The sequence below is a fragment of the Puma concolor genome, chromosome E2 (assembly GCF_028749965.1).
Source record: "Puma concolor isolate L17-30 chromosome E2, mPumCon1.1.hap2, whole genome shotgun sequence".
NCBI classification, from domain to species: Eukaryota; Metazoa; Chordata; class Mammalia; order Carnivora; family Felidae; genus Puma; species Puma concolor.
The window spans coordinates 57,442,584-57,459,506 of NC_141681.1; the positions used below are offsets into that span (position 1 = coordinate 57,442,584).

Sequence of the window (16,923 nt, forward strand, 5' to 3'; positions counted from 1 at the left end):
CTAGTATTCTTATAACCGTGGTTTTAAATTCTAGTTCAGACATTTTAATTGTATTTGTGTTGATTAAATTCCTGGCCGTGAGTTCTATTGCCTGTTCTTTCTTTTGGGATGAGTTTCTCCATCTCATCATTTTGTCCAGAAAGGAAAAGAGGAGAGAAAGAAAAGAAAGAAAACAAACAAAACAAAACAAAATGAAAAAACAAACTAGGTCTTGTGTGTTTTTTCTGCTTGTTAAGAGAATCTAGATCCAAGAATAAAATAAAATATAATAAAATGAAATGAAAACAACTAATTAGATCAAAATAAAAATAATATGTATATATAAAAATTAAAAATAAGGGCACCTGGGTGGCTCAGTCAGTTAAGCATCCAGCTCTTGATTTGAACTCAAGTCATGGTCTCACAGTTTGTGAGTTTGAGTCCTGCATCAGGCTCTGTGCCAACAGCCTGGAACCTGCTTGGAATTTCTGTCTTCCTCTCTCTCTGCCCCTCCCAAGCTTGATCTAAACAAACAAACAAACAAACAAACAATTAAAAATGTAAAAAAACTTAAAAAAATAATACTAAAAAGTAACAAAGGGAATTGAAAAAATAAGAAAATAAATGAAGAAAATAATAATAAACAATAAAGAGTAGAAATAAAAGAGAAGTTAGATCCTATTTCCCCTAGAGGTGAAGTCTGTTAGTGTAGAGTTGGTGCAAGTGAGTTGTTTGTGCTGGTCTTCTGGGGGAGAGACCTGCTGTGCTGATTCTCAGGTTAAATTGTTCCAGTGGAAATGCACCTCCAGATTGCAAGGGAGTGGGTTTTGGTGTAAGTGGCAGTGGCCTCTACTAGGTGGCGCTGTTTTGCTCCCTGTAGCCTTTCAGTTCTGAATGACAGAATGAATATGGGGTTTTCCCATTCTGTAGCCCCAGAGCTTAAAGTTCATGACCCCCACTCTTAAGGGGAAACCTGATTAAAGAGCAACTAATCATCCCTCTTGTGTCCCCAGTTTCTGTCAGAACCATGTGGTCACCCTGACTGTGTCCAAGCTTTTTTATTACAGGCAGCAACTGAATTTCAAAACCCCAAATTTTATGGATTCCCACAGGGTGGACCCACACCGTTCCTCTGGGGTAGCGTCTGGCCATGCTTTTGCCAGCCCATCTTAAAAAAAGTCATGTGACTATGCAGCTGTTCAGAGTTTATGTCAAAACAGCAGAAAGCCGGCACCCCTGCTTGCCGCCCTCAGCCAGAGTAAGTCCCATCTCATGCCTGGAAATATCCCAGCGTGTTGGCACAACCCATCTTTCCTGAGACCCAAGAAATCCTCAGACCACCCTGTCACTCCTGGCATTCTGCCCCTCTTCACCATATGAACACCTTTAAGTCAGGCACTCCCCCTACAGTAGCAGACTGCTACAAGTTCAGATTTTGTGCTCCACAGCTTATACTATTTTGCAGTGGCCTCCATATTAGGCTCCCTCCCTGGGCCATACCCAGAGCAGTATGTCCCTGGGTAAACTCTCCGAACTTCCTACTTGCTGAAAGGTGGTCACTTTTTACTTGTAGTCTTGCAGTTTTTGTTCTCTCAGATCTCCAATTGATTTCGTCGGTGTTTAGAATGATTTGATAACTATCTTGCTGTGTTCAAGGAAAGAGACAAGCTTAAGGTCTCCCAGCTCCTCAGCCATCTTAACTCCTCCCCCTTAAAATTATTGTTCCATAGAAGGTTTCCTTTTAAATGTGACTTTCTATAATTTATCTATTTTTTTATTTTTATTTTTTAAATGGTTATTTATTTATTTTGAGAGAGAGAGAAAGAGCGCACGCATATGTGTAAGCAGGAGAGGGACAGAGTTGTGCTTTCTCTTTTACCTATGTAGTTTGTCCCAGAATGGCATTTCTCACCTTAGGACGTTTTTGGACAATGTGTGTGTTACCCAAATATGAATCATCTTTATGCTCTTTCCCAAGATTAGGTATTATATTTTATCCTTAATTTTGTTCTACCCATTTCATGTTTTGATACCATTCTCATTAACTTTTGCATCCTCTGAATGTATTTTCATCACTTTACCTTAGAGATTACTAAAACATTCTAAAGATAACAAATCATTATAAAGTGATATTGTCAATTGCATACAAAACTCTTCTACTTATCAACTCCACCCCTGCACCCACCTTAAGTTCTTGATATCACAAGTTCTGTCTTTTATGTTGTGTATTTTATTACCTAGATTTATGATTGTTATACTTTTATTTAAAAAAATTCTGTAGCAGAAATAAAAGTGACTTGTGCTGCTTCATTACAACCTTACAGATTTCTATAATTGTGTAAATATTTGTATTTAGCAGAGAGCTTTGTGTTGTGTCATTTTAATTACTGTTTAGAATCCTATTTTAACTAAGACTTCCTTGAACATTTATAGGACAAGTCTACTGGTAAACATAGAGGTTTTTACTTGGCAAAGTCTTCATTTCTACTTTCATGGAAAACAGTTTTGCCAAATAGGGATTCTCGGTGGATATTTTTTGATCATTCAGTACTTGAATACATTGTCCCATGCGCTTCTTCCTATCAGGTCTGCTGAGAACCCCACTAATAATCTTACAGGAGCTCTCTTGTACAAGAAGAGTTGCTTTTGTCATGCTTTTCAAAATTCTCTTATCACTTATGATTTTTGATAGTTTAATCATAATGTGTCATTGTGTTCATGTTGACATTTATCTTACTTTGAATTTATTGAACTCATTGAATTTGTCTCTTTTTTCCACATACATGGGAAGTACCAGCCTTTACTTCTTCATGGAAACGCTCTGTCCCCTTTCACTCTCCGCTCCTTATGGGGTCCCTGTAATGTACATACTGGTTCACTTGTTGGTGTCCCATGGGTCACTTATCCTCATTCCTTTTCCACATTTTTCTTGTTTCTCAGTAAATAACACAAAGGGTCTTTAGACTGTCTGATTCTTTCTTCTGCTTGATCAAGTCTGTTGCTCACCCTTTACTGTATTTTTAAATTCAGTGATGGTACTCTTCAGCTCCCGATTTCTGGTTGATATACTTGCTGTCTCTTTGGGTTTACATTTTGGTCCTGCATAGTTGTCCTGACATCATTTAGTTACCTGTTTTCTCTCCTTCCATGAGTATCTTTATGATGGTTATTTGAATTCTTTGTCAGGAAACTTATGGTTCTTTTTTTTTTTTTAATTTTTTTTAACGTTTATTTATTATTGAGAGACAGAGCATGAGCAGGGGAGGGGCAGAGAGAGAGACACACAGAATCCGAAGCAGGCTCCAGGCTCTGAGCTGTCAGCACAGAGCCCTGCACGGGGCTTGAACTTACAAACCGTTAGATCATGACCTGAGCTGAAGTTGGACACTTAACCAACTGAGCCACTCAGGCGCCCCAAGTTCTTTCTTAATTTAGGGCCAGTTTTAGAGATTTATTTTGTTCCTCTGATTAGAACACAGTTTTCTGTTTCTTTGTATGGCTTGTGATCTTCTACTGACATTTGGGAATTAAAAACAAAAACAAAAATAAAAAGCCTCTGGGCCCAGGATTATGGACTTGCTTTGTACAGGAGAACAAAAATAATAGTAATTCTGGGGCCTGTCATACATCTTCTGGGCATTTGCAAAGTCTGAAATTTTGTAATTTTCCAGTTTACAAAAGTGTAATTACTTCTTTAGAGCCCATGATACCTTCCTCTCTCTGTGTATCCTCGCTCTGTAGTCTTTTCATTGTTTAAACAAACAGTCACCTTTTGTTTGAGCAGCCACCACAGTGCATCCAGAGGGTGCTGTCATTCCCTCTGCTTCCATGTCCTGCGTGACAGAAACAAGCCCCCCAGACAGCTGCAAAGAAGCAAGATCACTGAATATACAGGTCACTTACTTGTTTCTCTCCTGATGAGGGGTAACCGTTTTCTCAGTCTTGCCATGGAGTGCCACAGAGGGTGAACAGCTGTTGTGTGCAAGTGTCACAAACTTTTCTTGTCTCTTTGATGTGGTTCTTCATTTGTACCTGCCTGGGTGTGCTATGTTCTCCTAACTAGCTTCCAAAAGGTAATGTGGTCCATTTTTGTCTCCACGGGGGAGTAAAGTCCAGGTTGCTTCCTATTCCTCCATTCTGCTGATGTCCTGTTATGAGTATTAATTTTGCACATTAGTGGGGTACCTGGATGGCTCAGCCAGTTAAGTTTCCAACTTCAGCTCAGGTCATGATTTCATGGTTTGTGGGTTTGAGCCCTGTCAGGCTCTGTGCTGACAGCTGGAGCCTGCTTTGGACTCTATGTCTCCCCCTCTCTCTCTGCCCCTCCCCTGCTTGCTCTCTCTCTCTCTCTCTCTGTCTCTGAAAAATAAGTAAATCTTAAAAAAATTTAATTTTGTTGGAATGCAAGCTGGTGCAGCCGCTCTGGAAAACATTATGGAGGTTCCTCAAAAAACTAAAATAGAACTACCCTATGACCCAGCAATTGCACTACTAGGCATTTATCCACGGGATACAGGTGTGCTGTTTCAAAGGGACACATGCACCCCCATGCTTATAGCAGCTCTATCAACAACAGCCAAAGTATGGAAAGAGCCCAAATGTCCCTCGATGGATGAACGGATAAAGATGTGGTATATATACACAATGGAGTATTACTCGGCAATCAAAAAGAATGAAATCTTGCCATTTGCAACTACGTGGATGGAACTGGAGGGTATTGTGCAAAGTGAGATTAGTCAGTCAGAGAAAGACAAATATCATGACTTCACTCATATGACGACTTTAAGACACAGAACAGATGAACCCAAGGGAAGGGAGGCAAAAATAATATAAAAACAGGGAAGGAGACAAAACACAAAAGACTCATAAATATGAAGAACAAACAGAGGGTTCCTGGAGGGGGTGTGGGAGGGGGGATGGGCTAAATGGGTAAGGGGCACTAAGGAATCTACTCCTGAAATCATTGTTGCACTATATGCTAACTAATTTGGATGTAAATTAAAAAAAATAAAAAACAATTAATTTTGCACATTAGCATTTTAATGTACATGCATGTTAGTGTAACAAATGGGATAACTTACTTTGTATCTTTTGATTGCATCTTTCCATAACACCCTAGGCCTGTTGGCAGACAGGCAAAGGAGATTCATTCCATAGAATGATATGGGAAAATATGGAAGCTGTGGCCTTGAGTATTTATACTTAATGAATCACTGGGAAGGTGGTGGGAGGTAGTGATGGGCAGAACAGATATTATGATGGATATAACCAAACTGGGACAATTATCCATGAGGAAATCCTTACTGCTAGAGGAGATCAAGGGTATAAAACATTTGGGAGAAAACCCTACCTTAAGTCAGTGATATTTGCAGAAAGTGTCTTTGAACCCAAAGACCAAAATCCATTTTTAAAAAGATGTTTACTTATTTTTGAGAAAGAGACAGAGCGTGAGCAGGGGAGGGGCAGGGAGAGAGGGAGACACAATCTGAAGCAGGCTCTAGGCTCTGAGTTGTCAGCCCAAAGCCCAATGTGGGGCTCGAACTCACAAACTGTGAGATCATGACCTGAACTGAAGTTGGACACTCAACCAACTGAGCCACCCAGGTGCCCCCAAAATCCATTTCGTAATCCTTCATATTCTCTAGAAGGACATTTGGAAATTCTGGAAAGTCCCCTAATCCATGCTGAAAGTAATCATTGAAACCATTTCAAATACAAGATTGGATTAGTAATTCACTGAACTATTTCTGAAAGTTAGACATTTAAGAATAAAGATAAAAATTCTACAGGTGGTTTTGAGAAGATCTTTTCAGAGTATTCATTATTTTCCCACCAACACATAATCCCTCTTCATTCTAATGTCTAATTTTGATAAACTTCAGAAGGTCTTTATCCCAACATCACTGTTCTATAGTTATCACATGATACTTAATTTGGAGCAAGTTTTTATGTATTGTGATTTTAGGAAGGTCTTTAGTGAGGACTCAGTCTTCCATAATTACTGAGGTATTTGTAGTGGAGATAAAACTTACTAATGCAATGAATCTGGGAAAAAATGTCAGTTAAGGGTCAAATCCGAGTAAACATCAGAAAACTCAGTTTCCAATGAACCAGTATAAAAGTAATAAATGTGGGAAAGTCTTTTATAAAAGCTCAAATCTTATTGTACATTATTGTATCTTTACTGGGCAGAAGACTTACAAATGTAGTAACTCTGGCAAACCTTTTAACTAGTCTTCAAAACTCACTCAACAATAGAGATTTAATAATGGAAATAAATCTTACAAATGTAAACAATGTGGCAAAACATTTACCACTCAAAACATCAAAATTAGGTAATATGTTATGGAGAGAAGGCTGAAAAATGTTTACAAAAATGTGACAATGCCCTTAAGCAGAACTACAAACTTTCTGAACATCATAGGGTGCATCCTGAAGAAACCCTACAAATGTAAAGAATATGGTAAAGCATTCAATTCATAACCAAAAATATCCAACGTGAGGCAGTATCTCTTGGGGAGATAACTTACATATGACAAGAATGATGGTTATGTCTTTATCTGGCTTCAAACACTTACTCAACATCAGAGAAATCATAATGGGTAGAAGCCCTATAAATGTAATGGTTGATGAAAGACCTTTGTTTTTAATACATGCTTCAGGGAAAAAAGAGTCTTTATAACAGGTAAAAACATGAAAGTTGTAAACAATTGGCAAAGTATGTAATGGAAAACAAGATCTAAATAAAATGAGAGGTTTCACAGCAGAAAGCAATAGGTCAATATCATTTTTCAGACACTATTCTAAATCAGAGCATTTATTATAGAGAAAAATCTGAATATAAAACTCTAATATGAATTACATTTTCACCTTGGAGAATGTAGGCATTGGGGGTATGACCCCACCACACCTGAGAATCTTACTGTAACTTTTGAGTCCCCCAAATTAAAACCATACCTGGTTTTCCACAGAAATAGCCTATCGTTGACTAGAAGTCTTACCTAGAATATTAACAGTCAATCATCTCATTCTTTGTTGTCTGTATTATAAATGGTATTGTTATAATTAAGTAAGCTTGAGAAAACAAAAGATTAAGGAAATCATAACAGAGAGGAAACATTTATAGTACTGCAACGTGTTTGTCAAAAAATAAATCTACTTGGACCCACACTGCTCAAACCCATCTTACTCAATGATCAACTGTATTTGTTAATGTGCCTGAAAGTCTCAAGGAAAGATGAATGTCTGGAGGGGAATAATTTCAGTGTCTCTCTCTCTCTTTTTTTTTTTTTTCTATTGACCATGTTTGAGATTTTTTTTTGCATGACAAATACTATTAATTTCACCCTTAAATCATGTCATGCAATGCCTTTATTTGTGTGCGTGCAAAATGATTTGATTGTTGTCTCATAGACATGAGTGGCTCTTTTATGATGGGGAATTCATTCATACCTACTTTTCCATGGAAGATTGAGACTGTAGTGTACAATGTATGAAGAAAATCTACTTGGAGATGCTGTTTGTGTTTGATGTCTAAGAGGGATACAACTCATGATGAAGTAAGGGTTCAGGGCATTATTATTTGAAATAAAGTAAGATAGAGAAACATTTTGAGTTTTAAATAGTTGTGTTAGTTGCTGTTTAAGGAGAATGGCAGTTCATTAAAATCTGGATGTATTTTCATAATAGGAATTGATACAAGTCAAGAATATTAGTTATGTGGTTGAAATTTAAAAAATTTTCTCAGATATCTGGGGAAATTATAGCTAACTCTTCCATAAAAGGGTATGAAATTATTATAATCCACATTTACTCAATAATGAATAATTATTTGAAAGTGTAGGAAGTATAACTCACAGATCCTTATATCACAGGAACAAGAATGGTTCTTGAATGCTTGTCATGGGTATTTTAACCAAGAATCATACAGTAATTTTGCAGTGGTTTGTTTAGAGTGCATTTGAACTTAATATATTTTCATTAATAACACTGAATGGATTTTAATGTGTTAACACTGATGTGTAATAAATGAAGTTTTAACCTACACAAACCCTGGACTGTTCCACTTTCACACGGTTGCAGGTTAACAGATGGTAACACAAAGTACACTTGACCCTTGATCAACATGGGTTTGAACTGTGTGGGTCCACTTACAGTCAGATTTACTCATAGTACAGTACTGTAAATGCATTTTCTCTTGCTTCTGATTTTCTTGAGCTTCCATTATTGTAGGGATACCATATGTAACATATATAACATATAAAGGTGTAATAATTGACTGGTTTTCATAACGTTTCTTGTCAACAGAAAGCTGCTATTATTATTTTTTATTTTTTTTAAAGCTATTAAAATTAAGTATTGGGGAGTCAAAATTACACATGATTTTCAACTGCATGAGTGGTGGGTACACTGAACATTACTTGAGATTATTTTCCCTATGTTCATGTATCATATATTTTCTTCCTTATTGTGACTGCTGGAACATTATGATATTTTTAATAAGGATATAGAAGTATTATTGAGACTGTAGCTAATCAATTCATACTGCTGCCTTGGAATCCATCTTGGACAACTAGACTGCCTGCAGGGGCTTTTGAAGTGACTCTGGCTCTGCCCAGTAGCAAATACACTATAGATAACAGTCCCTAAAGTCACAAGCAAAGGTAAGATCCTCCTATGACTTCCCCAGTAGCCTCTGTGAATGAGTGTCCACTCCCTATATATTTACCTTGTGTACCCCCTACAGAAGACTCTCTCAGAGTTTACCATTTTCCACTCATTTTGATTTGAATTGTGCATTCTAGACTTAGCACAGGAACTCCAAAGCACTCCAACCATGCACCCCAAAAAAGGCATCTGCCCCAGTTCCTGCCATTCTGTCTACCTGCATTCAGCCTTGACCTCTCCATGTTGTCCCTCAAGGGATATTGTGTACATCCTCCAGGATCTAAGGGTAATAAACTTCATGTATTTAAATTTCTTTGTTTTCTTTTATTGAACCATGGGTCACCATCCATGTGACTACCAAGTACTGGTTCTACTTAACTGCTAATTGAACAAAGTCACTGCAAATATAGTTATAAGCCATATCTACAGAATTCTCAATCACTGTTTTTAAAACTTTACACTATATTTTTCTTTGCTTATGTTGCTTTTCTGAGCATACTGAACACAGTTTTTTCGTTTTGATATGCACAGAAAATAATATGCTATATTAAGCTAAAGGTATATCTTGTAGTAAGAGAACAAATTAAGAAGAAATGCATATATATCTATATCTTAAAAATGAAAGGGAATATTAGATCAAATGAAATAATTTCCAGATTTCAAAATTGATGATTTCCTAGCAAGCAAAATGTTATATATTCATAGTGGGAATAATTTTCTCTACATTGTATTGAATTGATTTCTCCTAAATCACTTGTATCTTGGTTTGAGAATCTCCCCATGCAAATCCTGTCTTGTCTACCTACTTATTACTCATGTAGGATCTACTCTGTTTCCCTTGTTCCAACGTTCATGAATTGTTGCTTTTATGACTTGCTCAGGGATTTTAAGAATACATTGCATGAAATTACATGGTGTTCCAAAATTAATTTGAATATGGGAGTAATTCCACAGTAGTTTAAGTCTATGTAGTTTAATTGCTCCCTTTTACTTCTTCTCAACTGGACAAGAATACTAAGTACAATTTCTTTTAGTTACTGTTCTTTTTCCTTCTTGGAACTGACATCATCCAAGTTATTCACTTTACTGGAACAATTTGATTAGGTGAAAACTTGGAGACTTCATGAGTCATGTGTTATTTTAACATTAATTTAAAGGAACCAAACTTGGGACAGTACTGGGTGCTTAATAGGTGTTCTTGACTTAGGAAGAAAACAAATACTAAGAGTGATGATGCAGCCCAGGGTAAAAGATAAAATGTCCAGGCTGAAGCATTGGCATGAATTCTTCATTTAGGTAGAGGACACCTGTCTAAGGCTGAACTACTGAGTCTAAATTTAGAAGGATAAACTTTACTTGTTTTCTTTCCAAATCATCTCCAGTTCTTCAGTATCCTCATCTCCATTCCAGTGATGTAGGCATCATTGCTATCCTTCTTTCCTGTGTTATGGAGACCCCATTTTCACTGCTGTCTCCTCCCACATAAGCCATGTAGGCCCTTCTAGGCTTTTAGGAGTAGTTTGGAATTTTTTAATTCAATGGGAAATGGTTGGTCACTGGATCATGTATGGCCATACTTGGGACTTAAATACTATGTTGTCACCACTTCATTGGAAGAACAGGAAAACACCACCAATGGGTCACAGGATTGTTTCAGGCACTTGGTACTAAGATGTGTGGGGACGGATAAAACATGATGATGGTATCCTTTAAGAGGAAGATAAATCCTACTAGAAGCAAATACGGAGAACTCTTGAGATGCAGAGAAAGATCTGGTAGGGAGCCCCTCTTGGTCACTGCAAGGTCTTAGGAAGCTACTTGTAATGGACAAATGTGACAGAGATGGGGACTTGGAAAATGTGGTTTCCTGGGATTGAGGGAGTCAGATCCTTTCTTCATGATTTAATGAATTCCCTGGTGGTTCTGAGGACTGTTGTTATTGGATGGCAGGGATAACTGTACTTTCCCAGGCCCAGGTGGGTGGCAGTGGATGGAAAGGGGAGATTGGATATTTAAACATTATGGCCATTGTTTTAAGATATCACATGGCAGAGTACATACTGAAGATGAAGAAATCTTCTGGACACGAATAATCAGAATCAGCAAGGCATGTGGATAGTTCCTCAAAGCACTGGCCTCCCAGGTGTAAAACCCCAGTATAGGTCTGATGTAGTATAAATGGATCACTTTCCAAGGATGCTGATCTACAGCTGGCAGGGACCCCTTTCACTTCCACCTTTCCCCTTTCAGCTTGTGATGAATCTAGTCCCGTGCTCTGGACGGTGTATAAGGCACCTTTTAGTTAGGGAGCACTTCACTGTTCATGGGCCGTGAACATTTCTGTTTCAAACAGCCTACCCACTTTTTAGTCTAGATGTCCCTACATTGTTTCACAGCTCATGCTATCCTTTCACCCATTCTGACCCAAGTGGAAAGAGGATTTTTATCAGTTGTAGAAACTGATAGAATAAAGTTTGGTAGCATGTTATACTCACATTTAACATAGATTCAAATGAAGATTAATCATTCATTTTTCAGTACCTCTGATTTTATGGTCAACTATACTATGAAAAGGCTGATGTGTGTATATATAGAAAAGAGGTGGATTTTGTGTTATGTATACAGTGAGTAGGTAGATGCTCATATCTGATAAAATGGCACAGACACCCTTTGGTGTGCTCTGGGTTTTCCATTTCTTCTCTCTTGTATTGTCTACCCCCAGGTGTTGTGCTCATATTTGCTCTCCCATGGCCCCAAGATACCTACCCCACCACCAGGCATCATAGTATGTTCTATGCAGCAAAGGAGGCGGTGTAAATCTGATTGAGCTAGGGAATTTGTTTTGAAGTCTTGTTTTCATTCAAGGAAGGCCATCCTCCCCAAGGCTCTTCTCCCTCCAAGTCATTGACAAGAACTTTGACATATGGGCCAGTCTAAGTAGAAATATATAAGTGTAACACAGGTAGACATATAAGATGTTTGTGAAGGGCTCTTTTTCTCTGAACCGTATCACAGCATCTGACAGAAAGGCAATCACATTTTGCACTGAAACTAGCTATTACAAAAAGTCTGTAGGGGTGCCTGAGTGGCTCAGTCAGTTAAGCATCGGCTCAGGTCATGATATCATGGCTCGTGAGTTTGAGCCCCATGTTGTGCTCTGTGCTGACAGCTCAGAGCCTGGAACCTGCTTCAGATTCTGTGTCCCTCTCTCACTCTGCCCCTCCCCTGCTCGTGCTCTCTCTCTCTCTCTCTCTCTCTCTCAAGAATAAATAACTACTTAAAATTTTTTTTTTAAGTCCCTAAAATTTACAATTTCCTTAACCTTACTTCATAGGGATTTTATTCTGCATACAAATGGAGTGCTGATGAAGCACTTCTTAAGTCTGCAATTACTTATGGTCTCATGTTTAAATCATCAAATACAGATCTATAGTGAGAATGCTATATTCAATCCCATGATAATATATACCATGTGTTAATGTCTGGTATGCATTTCATAATTCACTTGATAAAATATTTAAATAAGTTCCAATTCACTCTAACTTGGATTGCTTTCATTCAAGAGCATGAACAGAAGTGTGTTTGGGGTCATTCCAGGAAGCTCAAGGAGGGTATTGACCGAAGGGAGAGGAGGAAAATAAGACAGGCTTTTGTTATTTTTGAATAACGAGAATGTGTCTTGTGGATCTTTGTGTGTGTGTGTGTGTGTGTGTGTGTGTGTGTGTGTGTGTGACAACACTAGCATGACCACAAGCATAGAGCAATTCTAACAGTGATTTACCTGTGATGACCTGTAACTTAGTTACCACAGAGGCTCTCAAATTAGTGTCAGAATCCCCAAGTGAACTTGTAAATCAGATTGCTGTGCCTGTCCCCACATTACTACTTTGGTAGTTCTGGGGTACAGCTCCCCCAGTTCCCTTTCATACACATTGTCAGGTGCCTGTCTATGGAACCCACTCTGAGAACCAATGTCCTGGGGCATGTTTATGGTTGTGTTACTCAGTAAAAATATTAGCATATTGCAGAATGCAATCAGGCACATAGGTGTCTAATTTTGGTTTTCCAGATGTGAAAGTGAAGTCATGTGTATGCCAGACCTTCCCTGCACTTGTACTTTGGATGTCTGACCTCTATGTCTGGTTCTTAGTAGTCAACCATAAAGCCATTCAGGTTATATGTGTGTGGTTTGGGCTGGAATTTTCACTTTGAAGTCTCATTTCATAGAGTCTGTTCTCTGCGAAGACTTATGGTGGGGCAGGTTTGGATGCTATGCTCAGCAGTGGGAGGTGACTTCCAACTTGCATGCCTGCTGAGACAGGCCATAGAATGGCTTCCATGCTCTAGTTCAACCTGTTGGCTGGAGACACAAGTCAGGCATAGCTGCTAACAAAGCTCCTCGACCAAGTAGGTCCATCTCAGCTCTGCAGGTGGGCAGAGTCACTGACATCTCTGATTGGGTGTCACCACAAGGTGGAACACAGTCTGTTCTGACAGTCTTCCAAGATCTGAACACTGGTTGTTGTAAGGCTTACCCACCTTCTCCATCCTTATATGATACCCTATGGTCCAGCAGTATAGATTCCCCCAAGGATCCACTTGATAGGAGACCTAAGTGGGCCACCCAGGAAGAGGCCGGCCATTTGCAGAATGTTGGATTCCCACCTTGGTCTCTCTCTCTTTTTGATGGAGGAATCATTGTTTGAGGTGGTCTCTCATGGTGGGGCACTGTGCTGTCCTGGGGGAGGTGCTTGTGGTCAAAGTGAAATGGCTCTTCTTACCCTTCTAATGCTGTCCCTTTTTTTTTTTTAATATTTAAAAAAAATTTTTTTTAACATTTACTTATTATTAAGAGACAGAGCATGAGCAAGGGAGGAGCAGAGAGAGGGGGAGACACAGAATCCAAAGCAGGCTCCAGGCTCTGAGCTGTGAGCACAGAGCCCGACGCAGGGCTCAAACTCACAAACTGCGAGATCACGATCTGAGCCGAAGTTGGATGTTCAACCGACTGAGCCAGCCAGGCACCCCTCTAATGCTGTCCTTGGTCTCTGGTCTGGGGTCTCTGGTCCAGGGGTGCTTCAGTCTCATTCCTGAGAACTGAGATTTGCCCAATGGTATCTTATGTGAATAGTTGCTAGTTGAGCTTATTACAAGACAGACTGAAGTGGGAACCATATATTTCACCATCTTAATGATGTCACTCCTCTATAATCAATATTTTCATGTCTCATGATCTAGATTTTTTTGATGTTTGTTTATTTTTGAGAGAGAGTGAAGTCAGGCAGAGGCAGAGAGGGGTTTGGGGCAGAGGATCTGAAGCAGGTTTCACATGCTGATGGTAGAGGGCCCGATGCAGGGTTTGAAGTCATGAATGGTGAGATCACGCCTGAGCCAAAGTCAGTAGCTTAACCGACCAAGCCACCCAGGTGCCCCATCTCATAAGCTAAAAACGGATGTTTCCCTTTTATAGATAGTACCCACTTGCTGCATTAGTGAGAGAATGAAGACCATTCTCAGCAGACTGTAGACATGACAGAAAACGTTGACATCAAACATCACTCTGGAGGAATGCACTGTTATTGAGAAGGGCCCCAGAGGAACCCTGTGAAGGGACTTCAATCACATCAGTGTAGAACTCAGTCTCCTGGAAAGGAAAAAGAGGAGGCTCTGAGTTGACAAATGGTGGGGAAATAGAAAAGAAGTGGCTACTGTTCGCACCATCTGTCATCATGCACGATGCATTATCAAGGAAGGGCATTAACCGGGCTTTTGTAACAAGATGAGGTCTGTGCATGCTCACTTCCCCACCAACATGGTTATTCAGGAAAATGGTTCTCTTGCTGAAATTCAAAATTTCACGGGTGGAAAATACATCTGTAGGGTTTGGATGAGGCCAGGTGTTGCTTGTTCTGTATCTCAAGCCCCTAAAAATAAGTTAATTCTTGAAGGAAACGTCATTGAACTTGTACCAAACCCAGCTGCTTTGATTCAGCAAGCCACAACTGTTAAAAACAAGGATATCACAAAATTTGGGGATGGTATCTATGTTTCTGAAAAAGGAACAACTCAGCATCTGATCAATAAGATCTCAGTTGTCCAGCTCCAGAAAAAGCAAGATGGTGGATGATTTTCCAGACTTATTTGTGATATTTTATTTTTTAATCTAATATCTTATAATTCTATATACATGTATGTACATCTGCATATGCTTATATATGTGTATGAATATGGGTTTTATTTATTTATTTTTAATTTTCATCCTCATGTTTTAGTTACAGCTCTAGGAATAATCCAATTGAATATAGTCAAGCAAATGTTAGGAGGAACATTTGGCTTATTTATGTTAATATTCTAAGGGAGATGTTGGGGTTTGGGTTTACCAAGTTTTTTATATTTTCCCTTACACTCTATTTTTTTATTATGTTTTATGTGCTTTCCTGTGTGCATTTTAAGAAAATAATTCTAAATTTCATTCTTTCTCTGTGAACACTGTGTACTCAGTACCATATGGTTTAGCTGGAAATTAAAGCATGCTTTCGAAGTCTAGTCACAGTTTGAAGTTACTTCCTACTTTTAATTTCAACTTGTCAATATGTGTACATTATGATACTTATCTGTTTACTTATATCTATTTTTTTGATCATTTTTTTAAAGTCACACGTGCCGATCATAAGTGAACACACAGCTCAATGGAATTTTACAAACTGATCGCATCTCTATAAGCCCCTGAGATCAAGAAACAGAATATCATTTGTTCTCCAAAATTCCCCCTTGAGGTCCTCAGTAGCTTTGCCCAAAGCCCAGCACTCTTTTAACATGTAGACAATAGATTGATGTCCTCGTTTTTGCACTTTTTTGTAAATGTAATCAGGCACAAAGAACTCTTCTGTTTGGCTTTTTTTCTTTCCATCTATTGCTTGTGAATTTATCTGTATTTACTGCACGTTGTTGTGCATCATTCATTAGACTGGATGGATCCAATTCCATTGTGTGAATATCCATTGATCTCATCATTCTACTTTTACTGGGCAGGTGAAGAATTCTCCATGTAGAACTGTCATGAATAGTACTGGCATATAAAATCTTTAATTTGCCTTCTAGTGGAACATGCACACATATCTGCTGGCTATATATGTGGGAGCATATTGCTGGTAAATACAGATGTGTTCAGCTTTTATAGATAGTACCCAATACTTTGCCAAAATCTTTGTACTAATTTTCACACCCACCAGCAGTATATGGGATTTCTGGCGTATCTACATACTTTGCAAAACTTGGTAGTTTAGGTCATCTTCACATTAGGCTTCTGGTTGGTATGTGATAATGACCAAGTCATGGTTTTATTTGCTTTGTTGTTGTTGTTACTTCGTGTTACTATGGAGTTAGGCATTAATTTGGATAATCTCCTTTTCAAAATGTCTAGTTAGTTATTATGACCATTTTGTTGTGTTGTGATATCTTTTTCTTCAGGCTTCGTAGTTCCGTATATATGCTAAGAATGACTCCATTGTCTCCTCTCTCATGCCACCTCAATTTCTAGCTCTTGAGCTTGTGGTACAAAGTTCTTAATTTTAATGTATCTAATTTGTCACTTTACCCATTATGGTTAGTGTTTTTTATTGTCTTTAGAAATCTTCTCTTATACCAAGACCACATAGATAGAATCCTTTGTGTTTTTCTCAAAGCATCATTAATTATCTTTACAATTTTGGTGAGAAATGTACTAAAAATCAATGAGTTATGTGGTTTGTGTAGTGACTGATGTTTTTTATTCTTTTTCTTTTTTTCATAACATGGTTAACAAATTGAAACATATTGTGAAAATGCTGTATTGTGCTTTTTTCCTTCTGCTTGCACAAGTCATTTCTTTTATTTCTTTTTTATGTTTTTAAATTATTTTAAGTTTATTTATTTTTGAGAGAGAGAGAGAAAAAGTGCAAGCAGGGGAGGGGCAGAGTGAGAGAGGGAGACATAGAATCTGAAACAGGCTCCAGGGATCTGAACTGTCAATATAGAGCCTGATGGGGGGCTCGAACTCATGAGTATTGAGATCAGGACCTGAGCTGAAATCGGATGCTTAACTGACTGAGCCACACATAGGCGCCCCGCACAAGTAATTTCTTGACATGGATTAACATCACCACCATCTTGGAGCACATTTGTACTGTGATTTCTCTCCATCTTTTCCTGCCAGCGGTGTGTCCATTGTGTTATAATGTTTGTATTGGGTGTCTTCTAGACTGTTAAGATTAGCCCTATGGACACTGATTGGAGCTT

The 16,923-nt window shown here is 38.5% G+C and overlaps 1 protein-coding gene and 1 pseudogene across 1 annotated transcript in view; both read left to right on the forward strand.

Annotated features, from left to right (window-relative positions):
* Positions 1 to 16,923, forward strand: part of LOC147573810 (KRAB domain-containing protein 5-like) — a 67,197-nt gene that overhangs the window by 11,775 nt on the left and 38,499 nt on the right. The gene's annotated exons all lie outside the window — the stretch shown is intronic.
* LOC112850873 (large ribosomal subunit protein uL6 pseudogene) lies at positions 1,169 to 14,773 on the forward strand (annotated as a pseudogene).